This window comes from Anomalospiza imberbis, chromosome 9, assembly GCF_031753505.1.
Source record: "Anomalospiza imberbis isolate Cuckoo-Finch-1a 21T00152 chromosome 9, ASM3175350v1, whole genome shotgun sequence".
Classification (NCBI taxonomy): Eukaryota; Metazoa; Chordata; class Aves; order Passeriformes; family Viduidae; genus Anomalospiza; species Anomalospiza imberbis.
Genome location: NC_089689.1, coordinates 15892991 through 15903905, shown reverse-complemented (window position 1 = coordinate 15903905; position 10915 = coordinate 15892991). Strand labels below are relative to the sequence as shown.

The 10915-nt window shown below is 42.1% G+C and overlaps 1 long non-coding RNA gene across 1 annotated transcript; it reads left to right on the top strand.

The window, feature by feature from the left end:
* Window positions 1-5844: 5844 nt before the first annotated feature.
* Window positions 5845-10069, top strand: LOC137479426 (uncharacterized). The gene is made up of 2 exons (XR_011002236.1): window positions 5845-7571; window positions 8464-10069. It is a non-coding gene; the product is annotated as an uncharacterized lncRNA (long non-coding RNA).
* The last annotated feature ends 846 nt before the right edge of the window (window positions 10070-10915 follow it).

Below are 10915 nucleotides of genomic sequence, written 5' to 3'. Positions count from 1 at the left end.
GCCGGGAGCCGCCTCCCCCGCAGGCGCTCGGCAGAGAGGCCCGAGAGCAGCGCCTCCGCCCCGGCCGGCGCCGCCACACTCACCGCCCCGAGACCGCCTCCGCCGGCCGCCGCGATCGCTCCCGACGGGGCGGGGCCCGGGCCGCCCGTCCCACCGCCCTGAGGGGCGGAGAGCGCCCGTCCCTCCCGTTCCTCCAGTCCGAGGGCCGGAGAGCGCCGGTCCCGCCGCCCTGAGGGGCGGAGAGCGCCCATCCCTCCCGTTCCTCCACTCCGAGGGCCGGAGAGCGCCGGTCCCGCCGCCCTGAGGGGCGGAGAGCGCCCATCCCTCCCGTTCCTCCACTCCGAGGGCCGGAGAGCGCCGGTCCCGCCGCCCTGAGGGGCGGAGAGCGCCCATCCCTCCCGTTCCTCCACTCCTAGGGCCGGAGAGCGCCGGTCCCGCCGCCCTGAGGGCCGGGTCTGCCCGTCCCTCCCGTTCCTCCACTCCGAGGGCCGGAGAGCGCCGGTCCCGCCGCCCTGAGAGGCGGAGAGCGCCCGTCCCGCCCGTTCCTCCAGTCCGAGGGCCGGAGAGCGCCCGTCCCTCCCGTTCCTCCAGTCCGAGGGCCGGAGAGCGCCCATCCCTCCCGTTCCTCCACTCCGAGGGCCGGAGAGCGCCGGTCCCGCCGCCCTGAGGGGCGGAGAGCGCCCGTCCCTCCCGTTCCTCCAGTCCGAGGGCCGGGTCTGCCCGTCCCTCCCGTTCCTCCAGTCCGAGGGCCGGGTCTGCCCGTCCCTCCCGTTCCTCCAGTCCGAGGGCCGGGTCTGCCCGTCCCTCCCGTTCCTCCAGTCCGAGGGCCGGGTCTGCCCGTCCCTCCCGTTCCTCCAGTCCGAGGGCCGGGTCTGCCCGTCCCCCCCGTCCCGCCGTGCGGGCGAGGAGCTGCTGAGGGCGAGAGGACTGCGCTTGGTGCGGAGCAGCAACGGGGCAGAACCAAGGCTTAGAAATGTCTCTCCCCGGTACTTTATGGAGCTACACACGCACATGTACGTAGCATCTCCCAAGTATCGTAAAACTTAGCCCTCTCTTGGGAAAACTGGGCTAACTTGTTGCCTTTCTCGGGCTTTGGCCTTTCTGGAGGGAATAAAGTGTCAAAATCGTAAAAAAATTATCTCATGCCTAATTTAACCACTTATAAGGAAAAGAATGAGATTTTCCAGATTTCTTAAGGTATTTAATAAACTCACAGAATCTGCATTTTTTAAGGTTCCCCTTCACAATCAGGACAGAGACTTACTCAATTTGTAAATTAAAAAGTTCCCTCTAATCAACCTCTCATCATCACCAAATTTGATTATTTAGTTAGAAATATGTATATATTTGCAATGTCTTTACAGCCTACTTTTCCTGCTCTTATAAATCTTTATAAAACTGTTTTGCCTTAATATCAACACCTTTGTACTGATCATTTACATCGTTGTACATCATTGTTTAAGAAAAAGGCTGTACAACTCCAATTAATTTTTATGCTAAGTCCCATTGTGATTCTGCAGAGCTGAAAGAACCCACAAGTTCAGATTTTACAAGGGCCTGGCATGACCTAGTGTCAAATACATTTCTTGTTCAAAATGTTCAATAATACAGATAAATATTTTTGAAAAAACTGTACAAGCCAGTGAGAAAATACTTTCTATAGCAAGTCTTCATTTTTTCCTTTTAATGTGGATACTAGAAAGTTCTCTGATGTGTCAGTAAGAATCACCAAAATAACAATTACAGGCAGAATGCAGATACAAAATGGGATGTATGCACTATTTGCATATCATTACCATATGTATTGTGTTATGTATATAATCATTGTATATATTCATAGAAAATGAAAGAGTAAGAGCTGATTGAAGAGAACCAATTTCATAGAACAAATTAGAACACTACTTGGATGTAGAAATACTCTGACAAGGACAGAACAATACAGCAAAATTAAGAAACAAGTCCCAGCAATTATTTTAGATCCTAAATAAGACACACAAAAAATTTAACACTTTTTTTTTTTTTTTTTTTGGTAATGCTTCTTGAGAATTCTCGTGGTCTCCAAATGCAGTCTTCTGGCAGAGAGGACATCTGCAAGCATGCACTGGAGGGCAGCAGATCCCAACCTCTGCTATGCCATGAGGAACTTCAAAAGGGGGAAAAAAGAAACTTTTGCCTACCATTGGCTTTTTGTTCCATTGATGCACGTATTTCTCAGAGACTTGTGTACAAAGCAGATGTCAAGGGGCAATCCATGAACTGTGATACTCCCCAGGCTTCTGCATCATCCTGCCTGCTGTAGGCCCATGATACAGACAGCTGAAGGGATGCTGGTGAGATTCTCCTGGTCGATCCTCAGATGATGAAACAAGCACTGTTTGAGTTCTTACCTTAAGTGCTGCTCAGTGTTTACCAGATCAGCAGAGACAGTCTGCTGGAGTACAGGAGGTTTTGGGTCTTGTCTGCTCCAACTGGCACTGACATTTCCTCTCTTGCAAGACTGTGGCTCTTGTAGGTGTAACAGAATCTTTTGAGCATGTGAGTTTATGGGATCCACTGCAGCTTAACTAACGTGGCAGAGACAGTAATGTCTGTTCATGTAGCCTCTGGTGCAACAGTTTTGGTTTAAATTTCAACGGAAGTATGAAAATCTTATAAGAGGTCCAACTTCTGCAACAAACAAAATCTGCTGTAGTTGTGGACAACTATGAAAGTAGTTGTTGCTACCTATGTGCAGTTGCAATTTTTCAAAATCTCCCCCCAAAACGACAATTTTTTTAAATGTAATGGTATTTTGTGCTTTAAGCAGGAAATCCTCACCTTGCATATCAGTCAGATGGTCTTGAAGGAGTCCTGTCTCATCAGTGTTAGAGAAAATGAGTAGGCAGTCCAGCTTTCCTACACTTTGAGCAGTATGTAGGTCCAAAGCTTCTGTTTCAAAGATCACTAGCTGAAAAAAAATTTACCAGTTCTGGCACAGCAGGGAAAACAGGAACACTGAGCCTAATGATTAAATACATTGTCTGGTGAATACAGCATGCAACAGTTTTCATAAAATTAAATCAGTCCTGAAACCCATGGCTCAGCTAAAGTAATAAATTCAGGTATGGTGAGGCATTTGCTTTCTTAGGTTTATCTTTCATACATAAAAATAACATTGATTTCTATATTTTAGAAGTATCTTTGCCATCACCTGAATTTAACTTTCCTGACCTTTTTTAAGGACCCCAAGTATCTTGTACTGAGGTTCAGTTTGGAAGCATCTCATTCATTTTGAAAGTGCTTAATTATACCTCCTCAATTTTTTATAGGAGTCTACCATGGCAGCTTAAGACATTCTCATTCATTAGAAGTAAGAATTAGTGCATTTTTAGTCTAATTTCTTTTCATATAATCAAGCTCCATCTTTTTTTTTTTATATAGGAAAGGAGGTCAGGAGTTTCTACACTTCAGAGCTGATTAGTGAGGTTTTCAATTGAACTGATTTCAGTTCAATTGAAAAGGACAAAATTACTTGGCAGAATTTGGGTACCCAAGCACACTATTAACAGTCCATAAAAAATCAGCTGACTTCAACTATGTTTTGTCCATCAGAGTTTTCAGCCCCAGCTGCAGTAGATAAGACTCTAATAAACCTGTATCTTGGGCAAATCAAAGTAGAAATGAAAAACATAAAATTTAAATCAGCTTTCCCTTGGCATATAGCCAATACTTTCCAAAGTGGTATTATACAAATCATAAAAATAAAACCTTATATGTGGCAGTTCCAAAAGGCAGGTATGTGTGGTAATTTTCTTTTTATATTAATTTAAGGCCCTAAAGATTTTTTTCATTAACAAGAAAAAAACATTTAATTACTGATGGAACATACAAATCTTTGTCACAGATTTGTTTACTAACAAGAAACGGACAAAAGCCTATTTTTCTGATTACAAAATCAACTGGATAGCAAATGAGAGAATCTCTTTGCTCACAATTCCTCTTCTTAGTGTCTTCCTCAATTCCTTTGCTCCCTCAGAACTGCCCAGCTATGCTTTTCAAGTCCTGCTTTTCAAGCAAAAGCACAGAAAGGCAGGCTCTGCAGCAGCTCAGTGTCCTGTAGTCATGCCTGTGCAGTGGATTAGGCAGGACACCCACACACCTCTCAGCCATGGATAATTTGGAGTCTCCTGGGTGGGAGGGACCATCCTCACCCCTGGCCCATAGCCCTGCTGCCACTTCACAATCTGCCATGCTGTGGCTGCAAGCCCTGCACAAGAAAGAGAGTGAATCTTGTCTTTTGCAAATCCTTATTTGCGGAGATGAGGAATTAGTGTGCCATCTTGAAAAGAATGCATTATGATACAGATGAAGAAATAAAGCCCAAATATCTCGCAAGGCCAGCTTTATCCCTAAAGGCTGAGTCCTGCCAGCATCTGGATTGGAGAAGAGGATGTGACTCTGCTCCCACACTGTGTGACTAACACTGGATTGCATAAGGGAAGTCTAGAAAGCTGGAAGTACTTCAGTGAGAATTTTCCATGTTACTCAGAGTATGGAGCATTAAACAAATGCATAGGATTTTTCAGTCATTTGGGGTGAGCTATATGACTCAGATCTGACTACATTGTTTTGTGATTAAACATTCCAAATATATGCCAAAGAACTCCCCATAACAGGTTGTGCTGTATTTTGATTCTCATTAAAAAATAATGAGTTTTTATTTTCTTTCATGGTAGGCTGCACTGTTACAATTTGCTTATCAGACAGTAGTTAACTGTATAAGCTTGGCACTGTTTTAAAAAAGGCATAATGGCCAATTAATGTGATCCTGGAATTCAGATTATACTTGCTTTATTGCCTATAAAGAGATAATCTTAGAAGGTGCTGAGAGGACTCCAATTTTAAATGACCTCATACATTTTTAATGAAAGTATGAGAAAGAAAATTTAATGCAACTGCAGAGTGAAGCAGGTGTTGGAAAGCTCTAGCATTTCTTAGCAGTATCCACAAACAATTAATTTATTTGGATATTTTTCATACCACCAATGCTGATCTTATATTGTGTCTATGGATCTTTGACTTTTTTATAAAATTTAAAAGTATTATAAAAAGCATTTTTTATGTAGTGAGGGTTTGTGGACAAAATTACATTTTTCCCCCTGTAGAATCATGCCATTAATAAAAATGAAAGAGGGTATGAAAATGGAAGTATTTTCTGACTAATTCCAGAGGTACCTTCCTTGTATTTGAATTGAGGTAAAGATACTTTGGTATAACAGACCTTCTTGTCTTATTTTTCCCATGCTCTCTAGAAGACATAAAGCAAGTTTCTGTTGAGATGGAGCAGAGACTTTTTTTCTTATGGGCTCCTCAAGTTAGCAGAAAGTGATTCTGTGACATTTTTTCTGGCACGGGGGGGCTTCAAATAGTAAAGAATTGATATGTACACTCTCTGGAGGGATATAGGGAATAATTTTTTCAGATGAATCACTGACCAAGTTCAAAATACACATTCAGAAATAAGACTGAAGGGAATGAGGAGACGATCCAGATTAAATGTGTGCTGAAAGACAAATAATTTGCCTTTGGTCTTTTGTTGTAACGGTTTCCCTGAGGATCCGAGACTGCAAGGCCAGGAGCAGATACTGTTTTTTTGTAAGGGCTAGTTAAATGGGAAGCAGCCTATACTGGTAGATCCCAAATGGAGTGTTTCAAAATGATGCAAAGTGAAACCTTGTAACTAAAAGTGTTTAACTGATTCACTTAGTTTGGATAACTCCAAAGTGGGGAGCAACATCACTCCTAAACCAGGCTGCAGATCTGAGGCAACAGCAACTTCTGATGAAAAATTAGCTGGGGACTTGAAGGGAGTGACCCTCTTGGGCTGTCCCAGTTGAAATCAGGGATGCATGTTTGAGGCCTAACAAGCAAAAGAACAGTGATGATATAAAACAACACAGTCAGGAGTTCCCTACTGGAGGACTTCTGTTTTCTAGCAAGCATAAAGTTGTCCCCAGACAAGTGCTGAATTCCAGAAATTCAAGACTTTTGTTCAAGAGTGCTGAGCAAACAGAAGCAGGCATCTGTGAAATATTTACTAGGTGTAAATTTCTCTCCCCTGTGCAAGGTGAATGAAATGTAAAAAATAAGATAGTATAAGTGAAAGAGGCCCAAGACAGTTGAGAGAAACCAGAATCTGCATAAGAATACACTGAAGTGTATTTCTGCAGAAAATTATGTGATGTAGTGTTTCAAGTGCTAGATTCTTCATTGCATTTTTTATAACTTGTACTTGCAATACTAGAATTATACAGTGGAGTCAAAGCATTTTTTGAGCAATAGGAGTGAAGGGTATTTGAATACCAAATCACTAATTTTTCAATCATTATCATTTGTTAGTAGCATTCTAGCAGACACACAGCGATTATTAGTAATGCACTATTAAGTATCAAATGTGAGTTGATAATGCCTGCAGGGTTACTAGAGCCAACAAACATTTCTTTTGTGTGGAAAGGTCTTGGAAGACAAATACTCTCATCTTATGCTGTCTACTTGGAGTCCACCTTAGAAGTTCCTTGGAAAGTCTCAGACAGACTTCACAAATAATCAACAAGATGCAAGGATCACCAGGAGGCAAGAATTCAATACCATTGACACGACACAGAGAATCCCATTCTTCAGCATGAAAAAGCAAGGCAATGACTGGAAAACAACCTGCTTAAAAAAGCATTGCTTATGCCACCTTATGCAGTTGAGTTTGCTTTTTTATTTGCTTTCCCTTCTGTTGTTACTTAGAATGTCTCCTTAATCCTGATGTTCTGGTTTCTTTATTCAAGCCCTGTATTTCTTCTCCAAACTATTTGAAAATATTTTTTTCCATGTGAAATACTTCTCATACGATATTTTCTAACTACACCTTCTGTGTGCTTAGCACAGGCTTTGTTTTGAACACAGATCAAGAACCACCTAGCTAGTTCCTGATTTATAATGTTGGCTTATTCCAATTAACCTCAGTATGGCTTTCAGTACTCTTAGCTGTTCTGCCTTTCAGCACTGAGTACCACCTTGATCCAATCTTTTGATATTTCTACTGTGGAACAGAAAAAGTCTCTGTCTCTCTGTCTGCCTTCTCAAAGTAAATTTCACTTATGGGGAATTTTGTTTTAGAATTATATTTGTATTTTCTACTCCCCTTCTTCTATCTTCAGCTTGTTCATCTTCTTCCTATGTTTTGAAGTCCACTAAAAGCCTTCATTCAGCAGAGTATGTGAACAGAATCTTTGTTCAGTAAAATGCTTAATTATGTTTTACAGTGGTATTCTTACAAATGAGTTAGGAGCATGTGTTAGGAACACTGCACTGGGACCAGTTCCTGTCCTTGTGAAGGGTGAGAATTAAGCACAGTCTTACTCATGTATCTCTGCAGTTCTCTCTCCCTCTCCTTCTAATGCTCACCCTCAGCTGAGGACAATATTCCAACCACTGAATGACTTGAAGGCAAGACAGTTGTATCTGAATATAGCAGCTTCCATCAACCCCCCTATAAAATGTCATACTCTGGTTATTGCAAGCAGTTTGGAACAGATGGCCAGGTAGGAAGTGTGGCACTCAAAATTCACTGTAGCACCACCTTATTTTCATAGTCACAAGAGGTGCAGGCAATTCTTCTTAACTTTTTCCTTTTTTTTTTTTTTTCCCTGCATGGCCCTATATATTTACACACTACAAAGAAATAAATGCCTGATGATTTGGGTAAATGGTATTTTTAAATATTGTTCTAATTTCATCTGGCATAAAGCTGTCAGGGTTTTGGAGGGAATATGAAATGTTAGACCCTGAGACTCCCAGTTTTCACATTATCTAAGGCTTTGAAATACTCCTGACTTGAGAAGAAAGTATATTGATATTTCTGTCCAGTTGATACTCGATGAAATTTTAATGATTATCCTATTCACCAGATGAATTGTTTTGAGCTTTGCTAGTTTCGCACTGTCCCGCGCAGTCTGGGAGGAGCAGGGGCCTTGTCGGAGCGAGAGGCAGAGGAAGGCGTGCAGGTCCCTGCGGGCAGGCAGAGCTGGGACTGCCCACAAGTCCGGCAGAGGGAAGTGTTGCTCCAAAATACCCGTCCCTGCAGGAGAGCCTTTGTTTGTGAGCACCAGGAATCAGTGATCTGGAGCGTATGGAACATGTGATTTATAAATTGTCAGTAGAAGACAAAGAAGCTTTAGCAAATGTCAGAAAGAGCAAGTGAGATAATAATAAGGATGTGCCAGGGAATTAAATGAAACTATATTAATAACTATGAAGCTTACATGTTTATTCTCTTGAGGAGAATAAATGGTAGTATGGAGTTCTAGGAGTTAAAGAGTTGTGGTCTGATTTTTCATGCTTCATGCAAACATGCAGCTGTAGCCTTTCATATCGAAAGACAGGATCCTGAGAATCAGATAGACAGAAACTTGTCATAGGGTGCTTTATTTGCAGAACAGGCTCAGCTTCAGATACTGCTGCCAGCATGATCATCGATCAAGATGCTGCTGCTCCTGCAACTCCAAGCACTGCTGGAGGGTTAAAAGACAAGAGAAATATAATCTCTGTAATATTAAAAAGAATTTTAGATAGAAAATATTTTAAAGTGAAATTTTGACTGTATTTGTAAATGCCCTTTTAAATATACAGCACTTTCCTATATAGCTTTCCCTTTCTTACTACATGGGATTTCCCAAAATTGTACAAGCGAAGGGGTTGAAGCAGATGCTCTGGATACCCAATAGTCACACTGAGCATAACATCTGAAATCATTATTTTATATATATATATTCAAAGTTGTGTTTGTGACATCTAAATAGCAAGTTTAAAAAGATCAGGGGATGGCAGGATGTGTGAAAGGAAGCTCAACTTTCACAGTATTGTCAAGCTGTTGTTTTTCAGTATCTTATATAGATGGCTGTCACAAACAAATAGAATGGGTGTTGGAGCTTGAAGAACATTTTCCAGATAATGTTGCTTGAAAAAGACTGGAAGAAATTCATCCTGAAATAATTGTCACTAAGCTAACCTTAAAGATGAGCTTGATTGGCTAGGTATACAGTGAGTAACTGCACTGCTAAAATAGTGCTGGTTTTGAGTAAGATGTTAAGAAAATATTTCCTTTGCTCAGAGATTGGTGTGGTGTGACTGATGGGTTGAGTCCTCCCCTTGTGCTTCCCTATGAGCTACTCAGTATCAGAGTAAAGAACTAAACCTAGATAATTGTGCTGCAATCTTCTGCTCAAGCAATTATGAACCTTATGAACATTAACTTCTGTGTTCTGACTTAATTCAATCTTGGTTTTATAATTTAGTCAAACATGAATTTGTCTTCCTAGTATATTGTTGACAAAAAGAAAATATGGCAGATCCCAGAGAAAGAATTTTCATTTTTGTGTTAGTAGAAAGCAAGATTATAAAACAAGATGTGCTTTTGTTTATTTTGCTCATGGATGGGGGAAATAGTCCCTGTAAAATGGATTAAATAATTCCTCAGGGAAACCCTAATAGAGCAGAAAATTTGTCTTGATGATACAGCCAGCTAAGGAGGTGGCAGGTCATGAGACAAAAGGGAATTGGTCTCCTGGGAAGAGACTGGCCTACTCTCTGCTGTTTACCAAACCTCATCAATGACTCTTGGAGCGGTAATTGCAGACAATGCCACCATGTTGACATCTTTGTGGTGACAGTAGCTGTTTCTCTGAGGTTAGATTACTATCAGTGTACATACCCTAAGTAAAAACTATCAGCCTAAAAGAAATACATTCCCTGCTAGGCTACCACCAGGACTGCAAACTAGAAAACCAATTTTTTTTGTTTTTAAACACACCTCTTCATTGGTATTTCTACAAGTTTGCATTAAAAAGTGAGGTTCCCTTTTGTTTTAATTATTTTCACTTTTGGCTCCAGTGCAATGCTGGTGCTTCCTCAAAAGTATGATATATTTTAATGTCTCTTTTAAATTGAAACTAACACTACTAGCTAAATGTGTACTGAATGCATATTTGAAAACAGTGAATACAATTTAAAAATTGTTACCTTTTGTAAAATTTTGTGTCTTTGCTATTTAAAATGAAGTCAGTTTTGTACAGCTGCAGAGAAAAGGATTTTTGTGTTTCACGGAGGAAAAGTGATATTTTGAAAATAGTCCCTTTTCCCACGAAACTGATGACTGGACAGAGAATAAACATTATCATAGCAGAGCCAGTGTAAGGAGTAAATAGAGTGTACTGTAAATAGAGTTTAGACTAGGTCCTTGCAATGACGTTACTAATAATGAAAATATGTCAGGACAATTGCTTGAATAGATTGAGCTGTTTGCACGACTAAGAGGAGGGAGGCAGAGCCCATTTGTCCCAGTTTTTGTAGAAATCTAGGTAGGAATCAGAATTTTCTTTCAGGCTTTCATGCCTTTACCCAGCAGAACTGGCCTCTTCCGACATCTGGAGAAGGGAGCTCCACTGCTCACTGGAGGAGGTGAAGTAGGGAAGTCAAATGAATTATGACTTTTCTAAAACGTTGTGTTTAATTGTGAACTTTATAAAATCGGTATCGGGTTTTCGGAGGAATTAAGAGCTATAGAAGAGTCTGGCCGCCCAGACTTTTGACTGTTCCTGTCAGAAAGGGCGGCCGGCGTTGGGTGTCCCTGGCCCTGGAAGGAGACCCGCGGTGCAGCAGGACATTCGCAGCGGCGGTACCGCGGCTGGGCCGGGAGCTCTTCCCGAATGCACCCGCGCGGTACCGCTCCCCAGCATCCCCGGCATCCCCAGCATCCCCGGCATCCCCAGCATCCCCAGCATCCCCAGCATCCCCGGCATCCCCGCTCCTTCCGCCTGCCCCAGCGGGGGTCGGGGCCGCTCCGGGATCCGCACCCCGACCCAGCCGAAGCCTCCGGTGGGATTAAATT